General features: G+C 40.2%; 1 long non-coding RNA gene across 1 annotated transcript; it reads right to left on the bottom strand.

Moving 5' to 3' along the window:
• Positions 1-1,884: 1,884 nt before the first annotated feature.
• LOC111258789 (uncharacterized) lies at positions 1,885-3,827 on the bottom strand. The gene is made up of 2 exons (XR_002679190.2): positions 3,536-3,827; positions 1,885-2,210 (listed from the first exon to the last, which is right to left on the bottom strand). It is a non-coding gene; the product is annotated as an uncharacterized LOC111258789 (long non-coding RNA).
• Between the last annotated feature and the right edge of the window lie 14,107 nt (positions 3,828-17,934).

Genomic DNA, 17,934 nt, shown 5'->3' with positions numbered 1-17,934 from the left:
AGAAATATTTTTTCAAAGCAGGCTAAAATCCTTCAGCTTTTGCATTTCCGCTTAAAAGACATCGGCTATGCTGCATTGAAATAATCTAACGATTAGTTATTTCACTTAAAAGCTATACACAGAGACGATGCAGTCCGTTCTGGGACATTTTGTTCGTCGTATATTTAGTCTACATATTTCCTATTAGTCCAATTGATTCTATGATTAGGAATATTGAATTGAACCATGTTGAAACGTTGGTGTGATTTCCAAATTGTAATCTATGAAGGAGCTGCATCCATGAATGTGAACGCACGCGGTGTTCCTGTTGTGTGTTCGAAATTCGAAATAATGCCTTTATGCAACACGTATTCTTAACAAAATACCATTGTCTAGTTAAAGGAACTGCACATTGTTTTTCACGCTTCAACAAATAGTCTCCGCAATCACCGCTGAGAGACGCTGCACCCAATGAGTGTCGATTTGCATTTAATTAGACCAGTTGGACACATTGTACGAGCGTTGGGGCAAAGCGGGAAGGGAGGAGAAGGACACATTCATCCATTTAAATTATGCGATCATTTACACGATGACCCTTCACAACGTAATGTACACTGGCCATGCCCCTCAAACGTACCCTCTGCTCGTCAACGTACACGGTTGTGCATCATTATACGCGTAAAATTCTGTGCGCCAATCGCTGAGTTCAAGAGGACATCTCCCATTGTTTGAAACGCGCTCATGTGATCATCTCTTGGCCCACGGAACAGCGGAATTTCGCCCCTAGCTACAACGAAGGACGAGTGCTCAGGAGCCATGGAGAGCGCACATCGGATATTGGGAGGGGTTCCGCGAGAAACATTGCCGGCATTATGGGTAGGGGGCATATTATATCGTCCCTCCGTGTAGTTTTGTCTAGTAGTGTATAGGACAATGAGTCATCTAAGCGCTGGAACAGCTTCCTGAGTTGTCCGCCTTTGCCTAGGGCTTCGCTGCCTTTAGTCCTATCGGGGATGTCTGGAGAGAGACAGAGGGTCAGGAGTGGGGTGCTTAAACAACAACGCTCGTCGTCCACTAGAACCTGATTTTCGTATACGCCGTCTCGTACAAGGGAACTTTTTCACGTTCTAAGCGCAGTAGGAAGAATGGAACGAAATCTAAATTGGAGATACGGAGAAATATATAGCACATAGAATGCTTAACATGTGCAGCCACAGGTGTCCAAGCGTTGCTAGGATCCCGTTTCAAATTGGCTGGCAATTTCTAGCAACTTGTGAAGAACTTACGATTACCCAACAGTTGCATAATACCGCCCAGTTATCGCCTCAGCGTTAGAGTCTTAGATGCAAGACTGTAAATGGATAATTTGATTTAGGTCAGCGTCGCTGCAAGATGGCATGATGTTAATACTAACAGAAAGGGGAGATGCAATGTAATGTTGCCCAAACGCATTACGATTACTTAAATACAGGAGATGATCAAGCAACGTCACAAATTTTGATGAACGTTTGAAGTCTGTTTGGTAATTGGAATGTCCAGAGGCGAGTTGCTTATTGAAGTTCTGAAGTCGTAATTCAAATAGTTGAAAGCATTAGCGGATAAACAACGGATTAGTCCACTTAGGGCTAATACATTTTTGTATAAGTAAAAAGCTCTTATATGTAGAATTATACAGGATTTTCAAGATCTATCCTGTAAAACGATAAACTAATGTACTTATTAAGAACCATCTAAATTTTACAAAATATTTGTATAGGTATGTCATTGTAGAAGACGCGGTAAAGGAATCTTACAGCTAAAAAATATATGTTGAATCCAAATCTGACGCGCAGGTCTACAGATTTTAGGATGGACTTCATGTGACTGACTAGATAAGCCCTTATACATACTACAAACAAGAACCACTTACAAGGTATGCCAGAAGAGTTTAATATTGCTCGAATATATCTAGGACAGCTTAGTGCTCCGAAGTGCATTTCTCTAACCGGAAATCTACATTTGCGTTCCGTTCCGCCTCGTTTTATATATAGTCAATATGTTTAGACATGTTATCCAATCAGATATACGCGAAAGCGTGTGCAAATTTTATCTTTGAGATTGAGATAGACACGCACAGAATCGCTTGGGATATGTTTCCTGCTGGCAAGTCAACTTGAAGAAGAACGAATCCACATACGCCATCGTCTAGCTGAGTCATCTTCTGAGGCTCCGGTCGACTCCATATATTATAGCTTACAAAAGAAGACAAGGACAACAAAAGGTTACTTGTGTCATGTATTTGTGGGTGTGTGTATGCATGTGGATATATATATATATATATATATATATATATATAGGCGAATGCTTTGTCAGGGCTCTCTCTTTTTGGACAAGATGGTACCATTTAAAACATTTCGCACTTTATGAGGCCATTGGCGAAGCAAATAGCAAGGAGGCAAAGATGAGGAAAAAGAGTGATTCTCTAAGAGTCATAGAAATAAGATCTTCTTGATAGAAAAAAAAAACGTCGCCGTAGTAAATACACCAAACAAATTTAATAAGAACGACTCCATGAAGGTAGTATACACCCTATCGCTTTACTTTCCTTACGATTTTATATACAACGAAGTTGCCTGTACTTAGGATTATCATGTGTAGGCCTTGTTGTCGGAGCAGCTAAAAGTGATACTTGCATTGCTATATCATATTAGGTAATACCTTTATTCTTATTATACTTATATCTTATTATATTCACTTTTACAGCAACGCGTTCTATTAAATTTCACCAATAGATTTCTCTACTGGTGACAGATGAATTTGGTAGCGCACTTGGAAAGATCTGAGTGTTTTCACGATTATACTATTGAAGAAAAGTTGCTAGGTGTGGCTATTGCTTACTGTACATAGGAAGGTTGTAATGTGACAGTGTAAAAGCAGGGAAAGTGTAGAACCTTATTAGAAATAGGGAAAAGTATTTATGTCCGAAACACGAATATTTACGACCAGTGTATAGAATATCTACGTTTAACTCACGTGGTAGATTCATGCTTAATAAATCTGCATTATAGTCACGAATAGAAGTTCAGTCACGCGTTTGCAAAGTGAGCTTCCCTCGTTGTATGTTTCTCACGTAGGCATCACGCGCTCCGTTCATAGATCACGATCAATATAGGTTATGAAATCTATTCTAATTAGCCACTCGATTAAGTTGAACAGCACGATCCAAGCAAGTTACTCGACACTACCCGTGCAGTTATTCTGTTTGCTATACACGGGCCATTTTTTACACAGAAGTGCACACATTTGCTCTAGGGAATTTGCTTACCTAAAGCTATGTAAGGGTAGGTTGAAAACGAAGAGAATAATGTACCTGAATAAGGCTGTTAGGTGGGGAGGAAAAAACAACGTGGTGGGGTGATAGCCGGGCGACCAGTCAGACACAAAGCAGTATCAATGCCGTCGGCAATTTACAGAAGTTAATGACTAAAGCTATCCAGCGGATAAGAGTGCACATGGCGCCTGATGTGACGTTACGAACCCTTGTCATGGCAGAACATTGTGTTGCGGTAGTACTTACCTTTTTGTCATGTCATACATGCGCATAATTATCGGTCGAACAATATAATCTATACGAACGTACACAAAGAAAGTTCTCTCGCTAAAAAACGAAGAAGCAAGCCACTGCTGTCAAACTAAGAAGTAATATTATTGCAAATGTCCAAAAAATACTTTCTCGTTTTAGCCGATATGTGGACACTGGAATACCCATAACTATAATTTTTTTTTGTTCCGTACTACATAGCCAGTACTTGGTAGTCTAAAAGCTAACGTCGAGTAAATTGTACTACAACGTTTCAGAGTTGAAGGTTCGAGAAACAGATATGTCAACCTTCAGAGATTATAAAGGGCCATTGCTTTTGCAAAGCGGAGCCATCCTGGTAAGGGAGTGCCTGACACGCCCGACTGTCTTACTCACTATTGAGATGCTGCCAACGATAGCAAAGGAATAAGAAGCGACACTCTGTGGTACGAAGAGGGAATCTGACGAAAGGCACGACCTGCCGCGCATCAACCTAATCCAACCCACTAGTAAGAAGGTTTTGAAAGGGTCATTGAAACCACTGGACGATTGCTGCAACGGAAGCCAGAATAAAAGTGAATGCCAGCTGCGGTGCGAGGCGAGGCGACGCACACGGTCGAGGTTTGCGGGCTGGTAAATTTATAGTTTGTTCAAAGCGATCGACAGTATGTCGCTCTCACAGGCTCGATACCATTAGCGAGTTATGTCAGCCAGCTCGAGCTGCTACACCATTGGAATGGCTTTGTCCGATTTTTGTTGGGTAATACTGTTGACACGCCTTTCTTCTTGTGGGTCCTACACGTGCGCACATATTACGGCAATCAAAGCGACAGTCAAAATAGACCGTTGATATAAGGAAATACTGAGGACTTAAACGACCGCATACTAACACAAGTAACAAAAAAAAATCTCAGTAATTCTAAACCGTCCACAGCTGGTAGAAGAAAATATGTCTATGTTGGATAAGAAAGTTCACCTCTGCAATAACGATGTTTCCCAGCTACTGGGAGATTTAAAGGTTCAAAACTTTAGAACAGACAAAAAACTTCTAGGATATTATCCAACGAACAGAACTGATCTTAAGCTTACTGAAGTGGCGGATACACATGTATCCTATTGTAACTAACGAAAAAAAAAAAAAACCCATAGTAACGTTTAGAAAAAACAGTGATGTATGCAATTTATCTATATATGGATACGAATTATATACTACCGAAGCATGTGGTATTGTTGAAAAGTAACGAACCGTCACTCTTTACCATGAAAATATAGAAAAGTACAAAGTAAAGATAAAACCATCCTTTTATCCAGTGTCACAGCGTTGCGGGACCAGTTATCTCTGGCATTATCATTCACAAGTTTGCGCCTCCAAGCTACGGTACCATACCAACTACGTGTAGTACCATAATCGTGACATGGTACACCTCTGATTATTTCATTAGGGGACATTTAAGGCATGAGCTTTGCATTACGTTGCATCCATAGCAAAACAATATGCGTGACGTCTATCAAAGCGTTTTAGGTTGATGGCAACCACTTTGGAATTTGTGTATTTTTGTGCATTGGCAGTAAGTATAGGCGAAACTGTGATAAATACTATAGAGTTAGATGTCTCCTAACATTATCACTAAGGGGCCTAATTTATCGATTAATTTTGTCGAAGCTTGGGGACTGTCGATATTTTTGAGTGTTGAAGTTTAACGTGACGTGGTAACCGATCTCCAACGACTATCCCCAAAAGTCATTAAATAAACTAATTAATCGTCACAAATGAAAGTGAAAACACATTTATATAGAAAATTTAGAAATATTTTTACATAGTTATAATAAAATTGACTTTCATTGCAGAAATGCGGCCTTGGACTATGCATAACTTAGATACGTTTTTGCGTATTCATGACGATGTAAAGTAACTTGCTGATCTTAATGCATCATTTATCTTCACGAGTGTATCTTGATTTCATTGTCTGCCCTTAACATTGAACCTTTTATCCGGTTTAATGATAGGAATGAACGGTGTTATTCTAATGAGAGCCAATACCCACCAGGTAGACGGTGCGTGGGAGTAGTATCCATCCGAACTAATAATATAACGCTAGCTCAATTTCGGTACCATTTAGTTCCCAACATGTCCAACTGTCGACATCCATCGCAGGCACAAACAACGCTCAGATTTACCTTACTGTGATAGAGGCTTCTAAGAGATTATTGTGGAGTTACATTACACAAAAGATAACTGTAATTTCAAAGTCTGTCTCCGGTCTTTTTCGTGCCCGCTGTAGCGTGTCAGTGAAAGCTGGGGGCGAGACAACGTGGAACGTTGTATCGATATTTTTTGCCCTTACAATTTTTTTTGATGTTTTCTACTCTTACATAGTAATGCTTTTATGCTGGTTGCAATATTTCTTTTACCTTATACGTGACACCCACACATACCCGGTATTGAGTCGTTCAATAGGAGACGAAGGAAACCTTCATTTCATCGTTTAAGATGATGTGACACTACGAATGTTTTTCTTATCAAGATGCATTTGAACCATATTGCACCGAATTGTGATCTGTGATCGAAAATTAATCCTCTACAGTAATTGCAGACAGTTGCAGCACCAAATTGGTACGCTGATGCAAATGTTCAGCTACAAAAACATGAAAACTGAAAGCTTGCTGTGTCACGTTCCATATTACATACCCTATGTTTTTCTTCGCTCGAACCAGCTTTTCGTATTTGTCATGACTAGGCGACGGCGCATACGCCGATTCTGTGAAGTTAAGACCAGTCTGTTTGTAGAAAATGCAAGATTTTTTTTTATTCTGAGATGTAATAACTTGTACTGCTCGCTGGCCTATGCGTCAATACAGGTTTCAATAAAAATCAACTTACCTAAATTAGCAGACCGCGTCACACTTTGAGGCACTTTTACCGATCTGGGTTCATTACCGTTTTAATACATATTCCGTTTTAATTCCCTGAGGTAGCTATTTGAAATTAGTGTCAGTATCAACCACATTTCATATTCTTAGTAATATGCAAAGCAAACACCCTATTATAGCTACTATTTAATTAGTAATTATCAGAAGCTTTTTTCAGCGCGTGCGAGAGGAAGTAGGAAATGATACCCAACGTGCTTTGAATGTAAACGCAGCGGGTCTTGGTAAGCGCTCTCTAACAACGTCTGCGACTCGCGAGTACAAGGAAGCCTAGCTGACAACGGAAAGATGATTATTTCGAACAGCTCTGAATCCGTGCAAACGTATATGTTCATTAGGGTGCTCTCAAGTAGTATCTTACCTTTAGGCACAACGATGTGATGGGCCTAAATGGATCAACGCCATTCTATCGCCATTAACGCTTCAGCTTAATTGACGCATGTGACCTTATTAGCTTAGACTATAAGAGACGAGAACATCCGGGAGCACCCTTAGTCAAAAAGCACAATCGGCAAAATGTCCATAAAAATGTAGTTTCGGAAACTCGATTAAAGGAGTTGCTTGTAGGAATTTGTTTGAATTTATAAGTTTCCTACAGGCCATGTCATTCTACGATTATTGATTTTAAATAAATATTTAGGGTATCATTTTCTAAATAAAATACACATTTCACTAACAGGATATATTCTTTTTTTTCAGACATACAGAAATCCCTGTATTTCAAGTTGAGCGACAATGATGCTTATTTGAAAAGCTCAATTAGAATGTAAGCTATCGAAGGAACTTTTTTCCTTCCGGCTTTCCCTCTTCCGGAGTAGTCTGAACAAGTTAGAGATAGATAAGATTCAAATAGTATTATTTTGTTGTTTATATTGTTATTTAAAAGTGTGTATAGGTTAGATCGCATGAGGTTTTGTTCTGATGTGAACAGAACTCTATGGTAAAAATTAGATTTTCTAGACATGTCTGATAGCTTATACAACTTCTGTTTATTAAGGACGCATATACACTCCATGTTCATTACTTCTCGATCAATATTTTTCACAGCAAACTCATCAAGTCGAGGTTAGATAAATACTTGTGCCTTTTTTTTCGTCCTATCCTAGTAACGCGCTGCTATTCAGTATAGAAGAACGCAAAGATACATTAGATCTAGTTATTTCATGCTATAACCTTCTATGACGTTTCATTTCCACCGTCAAGCGTGAAATATAGCTGCTTATCTATTATCTCTTCGGTCATTGACGATCACTACAGTTTGAAACCTCAGATATGAACGGATCTACCCATAGATAGAGCGATCAGAGTGAGCAAAAGACGCTTTGCTTTTTGCCATTGTGGATAGATAACAACTTATTGTTTACGAACATTGGTGCCTGCTTGTTGTATCGTAAGGAAGCCGTTCAATAGAATCACTACTTGCTCAACAAACCAACGCCTCAAATAGCGGGTGAACTATACATAATCTTCGATATCTTTATCTAGTTCATACTGAGACAATTTTTCTAAAGTACTAACCAAGCTAAAACTTAGCCACGTAACTCTAAATGAAGAAAATACTTGACACCCTATGTTGTTGACACCCCCGGCATGAAAGTTGCTTCTAATCTTCAAACTTACATGAAAGTAAACACTGTAAAATACACTATCTATGTGGTTTTCGATATTTGTTAATTGTCACTTATCATTTTGGTTAGCGACTGACATTTCTCATTTTCTAGAATTGGCCTACAAAAAAATATGAATTTTGCTCGTCTAAGGTTTCCAGCCACCTAGCTCCGGTGTACGTGGTATTCTGGATGAAACTCTGAACTTACGGAAAACGTTAAATGAAATGCTAAAAGCAAAGAGTATGTACGCTTCTATAATTTTAGTTAATAGTTAATAATAGTTTTTTTTCTAAAAGGAAACATCAAAAAATATTGCCGAGCATATGCCAATGCGACGTTCCGAAAAATGTATGCTAGGAATAGGCTAATTCTTATAAGACATCAAATATATAAGCGCAAAATTGATGAGTAAGGCCGGCAATCGCTAATATCCTTGTTGTTTTTTTGAAAACGAGAAAACTTCGCCACCTTTTCCTGTATCTTTGCGTTGTCGTTAGCAACTGAATTATAGTAGTCGAGGAACAGAACGGTTGCCCTGATTCACACTACCGTTGGGCGTTCCGGAAAGTGGGCGTCCAGATCGAAGTTCAGACACTGATATACGAGGTCGTGTTACACATATCATAGAAAAAGGTGTATGGGGGCGCGCTAGAAAGCCCACGCATATCAGGCTCTATGTGCTTAGCCATAAACGTTTGTAAACATTGACTGTGCCATTAACGTCAACCAAGAAATATTGGTTGTCCATAAAGAACCTGACACGTTGAGGCCAAGCGACAACTGTGACTATTTTACCGTAGTCCAGTAAGTTCTACGGTGACGTTCAAGTTCGTCGTGCCGTGAAATATCGGGCCTGTGACTATGCACAATTTGAACAAATTAACGACTGTTCTATTTTTTGTGATCTCAAAGCTTACAGGTCTATTATGCACGCCTACGTATGTTCAATATAATACCTGTTCACAAACGCATGAAAAAGTTATCTAGTTAAATGCTCAGTTGTCAAATTCGGGGACCGAAACGCGCGAATAGGAATATGGCTATGGCCATCCACTAAGACATAAGACAAAGTTAGTTGAATCATTTTTTGCATTCCGAATCTAACTTTTCTAGTTGCGAGAGATGTTCTATCTTGGGTTAAATCTACGATTTAGAATACCATAGCATACATAGAAACAAACGCGTCCATTGTTCTTGTCTCAAAGCTGATAACATAGATATGACTGTTCCACCAGGTATTATGGGAACGGATATTCGTCTCATCCTCCCAATGCTTTCGGTCCCGGAAATATCAGTCCATTAGCATTATAAAATAGTTGTAAGTAGGCAAGCGTAACTAGGTTTTAGGTGGATTATTACAAATTTTGCCTTTTACCCAGGCTACTTAAAGCCAAAAATGACAACCTATCATCATCTGAAACCACCTCCCTAACTGACATCGGTTGTACACATATAGGTATATAGCTGCGATCAATTCCTTATTACTTCTATTTACGATCTTGTGCTTAATCTTTTGAACTTTGGCAGACCACTGGCAACTGGTTAACCTGGTCGGTAGCGTCTTGATCAGCAACAGCCAAGTACAATGATACACCTACGGAAAAATCCAATGGCATTTCTCAGGTTTACTCGTTGCCAGGCCACCGGCGCCGAGTCTCTGAGTTGGCCATTGCTCCAGGCAATTTGTAGATATCCCCAATAGCTGCGTATTTTGCAGTCGGCTTTGAATGCTCCCTATATTTACTGGTGTCCGTCTGAGTCAGAGCTTATTTTTACATCTCCCGACCCGCTTTGGTCATTTTTACCGTTTAAGCCGTTGTAGCCGTCCAAATATTGAAGCATCGTGCCCGAACCAAAAGAAGCCACATTGACCTCGTGAAACCAAATAGACGACGCGTACTTAGAAGACTGCATCCGGGCATGTTAACTGCCTTAATACAAATTAAATATCTATGTTTGCTGAAACTTATCAACACTCCAACTTATTAGCGAAGTAATGACCGTGGCATCAGGGTAATAATCGACAGAAAAACTAGCCTTCTATAAACCCACTGAAGCAACGGATGCACGAATGTGCTCGAGCGGCTGTGAGTAACCGCACTTATTACACTTACGGATACGCGTATATATGATAGTATATCTTATTCTATGTCGTTCCAGATGCCAACCAAAACTTACGGGCAGATAAGGTTGTTCTCTAGAAAATGTGCTTATTTGTTTTGAAGCCATTGGAAAGACAGCATAGCTGAAACTCCAGTTATATTGAAGGCTGAAGAGGACACTTAGCGACAGCTTCTAGTCAAATGAAAAAGAACAAGCAAAATAGAACAGAGATGAGGAAACATGACGAAAAGGTATCGGTCTGGAAACCACCACGGGAGGCTGCTGCATCTGCGTGCGGTGGCTGGATAAACACGCTGCTAAAAAGAAAAAATCCGATAGGATAACATTCTATACGGTTAGCATCGGCGAAGCTCGAAAAGTAACTCTACGGAAAAAAAATTGTTACCAGACCAATATTTGGATGAAGGTATGGAGCTCGTAATCACTGGCGAGGGTGAGATGACGAAGAAGAAGGCGATAAGCGACACAGGGCGTTACCATCGATGAGTTATCCACGTCCATCAATACATTACTCCTCTGCTATCAGTCGTACAACTATCGAACAGAGCGACTGATGCCTGTCACTATTACTGCAATAGCGCTACTATGCATTACCTCTCGTTCTATACTACGTACTGCTAGCGTCTCAATGATGTTTCCACCAGGAATGAGCAAGCTCATAGATCATGAACCTGTGTGGTCTACCGAAGATTCCTGTCATGTGTTTACTTACTATGCGACACACACGTACGTCTCTGAGCGTGTGTTTCTGTCTGGGAGAACAAATTGGTCTCTTCGTTTTTTCAAACTGGACCTTTACGTCAAACTAATCCGATAAAGAATGGTTAAGCTCATCTTTCAGCAAACAGTTTGAATCCGCGCGCGCGCGCGCGTGTGGCCTTTACTTAGATGAGTTATGTGATTTGGAAGCTCTGCTAAAGTGTCAGTATTGTTTGGTCATAGTAACAATTATATTTTCATAGTATTTTTCGGTGTGCCGAAAAAAAAATTCTCCAAAAGCAGAACACCGAGCACTCCAGTGTCTCTTAAACAAATAGTTGGTTCATTGCAAGTATATTATAATTAGGCAACTGTTTACGTTGACAAAGGGGTCAGCTACAGTGCCTAGCAGATGATTCCTTCCAGCTGATTTCTAAGTTATATCTTAACTTATATTCAAGTCACATCGTATATGCGATCGGCTTTAGCTAAGTACTGCTGTGATGGATCTAGTAATAGCTACTATCAAGAACCACATAAACGCGATTGTGTCAGAACAGATGGGTAGAACTCTATAATACCCTTTATAGCGCAAAAGGAGAGCACTGTAGCACGCTAGCTTATTCGAAGAGAAGGACTGCGTTCGTACACGTGCAGTGAATGTAATCATGTTTAAAGGCACGTGGGGTAACATACGCTGTTGATACATAGTTTTAAGTGAAAGGCCGATTATAGCTTTCTGTTTCCTACACCAGCCATACTCTTGAAAAAAAATAACGTATCTGACGCCACTATCGACCGGATTTTGACAACCGCAATCGGCCTGTTGATTGTGCTGGTGATGAGAAACTATAGAAACTAGAACTATAGAACATATACATGCGTTGAAGCGTTCATTTGTTAAATGGTGAACATGGCCACGGGTGATGAATCAAGTTAAACAGGGCCTTGTTCCGCGTTTTCACGATGCGGATTCGTTTCGACGCCACAACTAGTGGAGTTAAAGATACATATAGAGCCTGGAAATCCGCCAATTTAGTTAGGATTCAGACCGGCACAATTTGAAACGAAATTAAATATACGCGATTCATGCTCTAGCAACAGTGACAGCACGAATATCAAAAGCAACCCCCAAAAATTTTCATAGGTGATATATCTACATTGCTACAACTCCATTGTTTGTGTTTGCCTCTCGTAACCATTGTCTGCTCGAGGATACCCCACCTAACGATTGTAAATCTCTGTTGTTGTTTTTATTGTCTCTTAGAGAGGCTGAAACCTTCTGACATCAATAGTCCCGCTAAGAGTTTAGCTTTTGGTTCATCACAATTTTGTTAGTAGTAATCACTGCCATGCGTAAATAATACGGAATCCGCCAAACATTTACTTTCTGCTTTAAGCATTTGACCATGTAAAAAGCGAGACGAAACTATCTGTAACTCGTGCAATTAACGATTTATTTTGCGAAGAATCTAAGAGCAACATAAAAAAAAAGAAGAAAAAAATCTTCTATAATTCAAAGTCATATGTTGCTAGTGTATTATTTAACGGATTAGCCTTGCCATCGTTATAGCACGAATTGTCAAGGCATTAAAGGCTTTAAAAGCATTAAAGCTTTAAAAAGTGGCAATGCCGGTCCAGCGTCTTTGTCTTCCTGCGTTGTCCTGAATCTTTTGTTTCAATCACACAGCCTGGGGCTGCCAGTTGCGTAGATCAAAATTATTATGAAGTTTTCATTTTGTTTCTATTTGTTATTTTGATACAAGTGCATTTATTATTGTGACTTCGATTTACGTTTACATCGTACTTCTCGGCCGTTCTGCAGATCCATAGCTTCGCACGATGGGTTGGCCGGCAAAGGGTGCTGGTTACCGTTGGAAACAGGCTCATTTGAAAAGGCTTTAAGCCATATGTGTCATTTTCTAACAGCTGCATCGACAACATCGGGTGATAGCATCGTGTACTTTGGCAGATATATTCAATGAGTTTATTGTTGGAACAATTTATTTTGAATACTATTTCAACGTTAAATAAAAGGTAGGACGGATAGAAAAGGGGTGGCATTTATTTGTTTGATGCTATTAGCTAACAAACGTCATACAGTTTCGTTCCTTTTTAAAGCCTTTAATATTAACCGCACGTTCGCTTCCGTAGAATCTATCCTGTTGCATCGACCTATCCGAAAAGCAACTAGAGCTTCCCTTTTTATGTTACCAACTAGATTATTATCCGGTATTGTTAGGCACCATGCGTTTCTACGAACGACCCACAACCGTCTGCGCACAGGCTTCGCATATAAACTTACAACCTAAGCAGGTACTCTGAAGGAGCCTGATCCATACGCTCGCTGCCTGCTCCCATGTGTTACATGCCTATTTGTTGAGCCGTCTATTAATTGTAACAATTCCACACACAATAGAATCAACTGCATATTGTGTGTAGCTTCCAGCTTTACAACAGTAAAATCACCAGAGATAAAATCTAAATGAATCATCCTGTAGTCTATTTAAGCTACCATCGGGGATAAAATAATCACATGTACTCTACCATTTTGTTTCTGCTAAAGGTAGTTGGGGCTATAGGTTTTTTTTTTTTTTTTTTATTGGTCTGATACTAACCGTAAATTGCGCAAATGCTTGTATTTTTGTCGAAGACGTCTTCGAAAATTTCATCACAGGGCATTTAGGAACAGGTTCATGTGGAAGGTTATGAAAACTAGGAATCCAAACGACCGCAGGACTGGATATGCGGCTGGAATCTGGTTACTATTGCAATGGTCGCGTGGGTTTAGAAACGTCAAATTTACCTATTTTTGTTAAGCGAGAATACGTGCGAAACTATCGATGGTATAATTCTCGATCAACTCGAATATCGCTGGTGTTACAGGCATGTGTTCCACGCAATATAACTCTTTCGGTAGGTACTTTAGTGTGAACTTTTATTCCGGTGATGTGCTGAATGATAAGCTGCGTGCTCTTCACATTGACATAGATTCGTAGCTCTGTTGTGACAGGGCCCGTATCCTGCTACTCGAGTAACGCTGTTCCGTCTGGTTGTCTCTCTCTTTCGGTATTATAGAGTTAGTTGGCTGTAGGTCTGTAAGCGAGAAAACGATCAGACATTTGCATCGGACCTATCAATGGCCGGATCACCATCCGAGTCAGCGCACTCGAACAGGAGCCAACCTTGGCCAGATCATTTGCAGCAGACGAAAAAGATAATCGCAGGAGTAGAGCGGCTCTTTTCGTTGGTTATGGCCCACTGCAGCTACAGCTGCATCTTACCATTACTAGATATTACTACAACTATGACGCCTCTCAGATGCGCTGAGATGACGGAAAGAAAGAGGTGCGCTGCGTGATGACATTCGCAAGTATCGGTAGCGAAAGCCTGAGGCCGGACGACGGACCCAGGCAATGAAATGAGCGTGTCCTAGTCGTGTAATCAGTGAGCCTTTCGCTTGGCTGATGATGTCGACCAGGTGCAGATTCTGCGAACCACAATTTTCACTGCCAGATACCTTGAGCGATTCGTTCGATTGCGTATAAAGATGTGAAGGCGTGATATGCAACGAGTTGTGTTGGCTTCCTTGGCCATGTGATAGGAAATCATGTTTTCGTTTTTAAACGTAGAGCCACAGCATATAGCCTATTTGGCTGGAAGTAGTATAATCCCCGCTTTGTTAGCTTTATGGAGTGATCCCTAAAAACTTAAAAGGGTGGGTGTTTGTTGGTTTAGATTATACCTAAGCTTCCAATTTAGCAAAGATTTTATGAATGTTCAAGGCACGCCACGCTTGTGTAAGCTTTGCCATAACCTTATGTCTTTGTGTTCAGGCGTATCTGAAACACACAGCGATACCTCACTGAATAAAAATCCATCTGGGTATCTCCTGATGGTAAGTCATACCTATATATCCCCTGTACGGCTTTGATGGGAATAGGTTTAAAATATTAATGATTCATTACTATAGCAGTATGCATGACCATAGCCTATTTGTCGAGCTATTTACGTTATGCTTTAGATAGTAATGAGATATATTTTATATAAAAAATATGTAATAAAAGTGTATTGTTTTCAGTTTTAAACTTTTAAGAAAGTGTAGTATTGACGTAATACCGAGTGCGTTGCTTTACGGCACAAAATAAAAATACAACAAATGCCTCTTGCTAATTACTTTACTAAATCATTGGTTAAAGCATATGCACTCTCGTCACAATAAACTATCTGTAAATAGTACATTTTGCAGGACAATGTTAACCCAGGATTATACCGATCGGTTCATACGATTGGCACCCAGGTCGTAGACCTGTGAACGACACTAACAGGAAACGTTTTGCCTTTTTTGGCAAACAACCCCTCTATCTAACAAAGGAAAAAAACAATAAAGAGAAGCGGTATCATCGTTTCGGAACAACGTAATACGAGGCACAGTCATGGCCTACATAGACATACAAAGGGAAGATGTAATCTTGCATCGTATATCAAAATCCATTCAGATCGAACAACAAGCTTCAGGCTTTGTTTTGTCGACTCTAAATGTTAGATATTTTAAGACGCTTGGACTTTGCTAAGATCTCTCGAAGCGACCGGAGAGGTAGACAGCTGCATTCACTCCTGTCGGACAAGAAGGACCAACTCTCCTGCTATAAGAGAGGTTCAGAATAGCGAGCCTCTCTACACCAGCTACCTTCTTGAGTCCGCTACGACGCTGTTTTCTATGAAGCCTGCACGCTTAGGCAAGAACCACGCGTAGTCCAAATAGCTTATGCTTTCCCCTACACGCATATAATTAGACATACAAATTAAATAAAGTAGTTTGGACTAAAGAGACAGTTTTGGATATTAGTTCCGGGTGTTATCGCTCGATTTCTACTATGCCGTTATTAAAAAAGCTTACGCTGTCCTAATAGACAGGTCTCTTTTCCTACACATGTATATGTATATATTAGAAGTTTAATCCGGTCTTTAAAACTAAACAGTGGAAAGTTTTGGGGTCATAATGTTATATGTCAGCCTGTTTCATACCACAGATGTAACGTTTACATGTTCATAAACATAACTAGTTGATTGTTAAATGAGGCTTTACACAAAGGTTAGGAGAACAATTGAAGTTTGCCATCGGACGTCTCGCAGCTGAAAAATAATTAATTTCTAGTTGATTTTAATCGATCCCGCAGTGTGTTAGTATTGTGGACGTCGCCATTTACCAAAGACAGGTCATGGACATAAGCAGAGGTTCGAATTAGATTAAAATAGAAGCTTTACAATGAAACGGTTGTTGGGAGCACATACCAAGGCTATTTGATTCATCTCGATATGTGGTCAAGGAAAATCCATTTTAAAATATAACGCTTAATGGCGTTCTAGTTGAGCGTAAGTCATTCGTAAGGTTTATAAGCTCTTATTCCTTCTGTGCTTTCTTATTGTCAGCATCTCGTAGGATGCCAAATAGGTGCGATCATTTTGCTGAACGGATTATATTTATTGCTTTTCATCGGAAAATCGTTTATCGACCCCGGAAAGTAAGTGCTTGCCAAAGTCGCATATGCAGCCAGTGGGTCTCGGTGGCTGCAAAAAGCTCGTGGTGAACGTTGAAGTTTCTCTCAGCGCACGTCAAAGATAGGTCAAGCATACCCTCCGCTGCAGGGCTGCTCGAGGAGACTTCAATTGAAGTAAAAAACATTTTCCAAAAAATACCATTGGAGCCCTTAGAAGCGCAACCTAGTTGATTGCCAATGAAAATAAATTCGACCATGTCAGCGTTAAATATACAGTATCCTTGGAACCTCACACAAATCTTATTATACGAGCCTCATATATGTACAAAGTAGCCATCGCGTCTTACAGTTTACACGTGAAGCCGTAGCTTTTTTTGGACGGGTATTTTACGAATAAAAGCAGCGGCGCGTTAAGCCTTCTATTTTAATTATTATTGATAAAAATTTACAAGATTATCGCTTTAGTTCTATCATGGCATGTTAGTACTCCTTCATACTGTTTACGTGGTTATGCAATAGAGCTACAGCCGGCTGGCTCTATCATAGGAGTAAGCCGATTACTCGACTCCCCGTATGAGACAAACCAAGAATGACCAAGGCTGAGAAGTCGCACGTGAATCAATCAGATTGTTTGAAACAAATCGACAACGAGTTCCCGCCGTATGGAACCAGCCGACAGTGCGTGCGAAACGCCGCGTCCAACCCGATCTCTCTACATATATATATATATATATATAGATTATATATGTATAAAAATTGATGATTTAGAGGGAGAGCGCTCTTGGAACCGCGAGAATCCCCCGCTAGAAACTACTGCTTGACAACGATCAATCATTGCAGCCTTACAAACCGAACGTAATAGCTATTATTTGCTTCTGATTTTTCTTACTGACATTTTTTGCCTATCGTCAAAATATACGGCCACTCTATTAATCGTTGCAATCGTACCAAGTAAAACGTGTCCCTTCTAGCATACGATTGTGTTTCGGTGTCAGCTAAGACTCTGCATTTCCCTCATAGATCATATAATATTATGCATGGACAAGTCTATGTCAACATGAAGGGCACATTGTCCTTATTGCAGTTGTCGTTATTGAACGTGTGATTCAACTACCGATAATATCGTATAACGCGAGTATGCATTTACGTTTTATTTGGGAATTTGTACTGCCGTGATAAGTGCCAAGAAGGAGCGAAGGGTCACAGGCGGTGTTGGCTGATCGCTTGTCGGACACCCTCAGCTCCAATACATATGTAGTGTTCTGCTAAAGTTCTGAGGCCTAATATCCATTTTGTGGGTAGACGGTTCCATTTATGTAACATCGAACATAAAACAGCTGCCTCTCTATTCGAATGATTGGAGTGTCGTCCGCGTTGAGTAATTTCGCATCCTCCGAACAGCCTCCGAAATAAATCCTTATTGGGACAAACATTCACATTGGGATCCTAGAAAGGCACGACTTAGACTGAGATGCCTGAAATCCCAGCACACACTCGAGATGCATACGCGCATCCACGAAAAGGACTCCTGTCC

The sequence above is a fragment of the Varroa jacobsoni genome, unplaced genomic scaffold (genome assembly GCF_002532875.2).
Source record: "Varroa jacobsoni isolate VJ856 unplaced genomic scaffold, vjacob_1.0 scaffold_263, whole genome shotgun sequence".
Classification (NCBI taxonomy): Eukaryota; Metazoa; Arthropoda; class Arachnida; order Mesostigmata; family Varroidae; genus Varroa; species Varroa jacobsoni.
The sequence above is the reverse complement of the archived record's forward strand: the minus strand, read 5'-3'. Positions and strand labels throughout refer to the sequence as shown.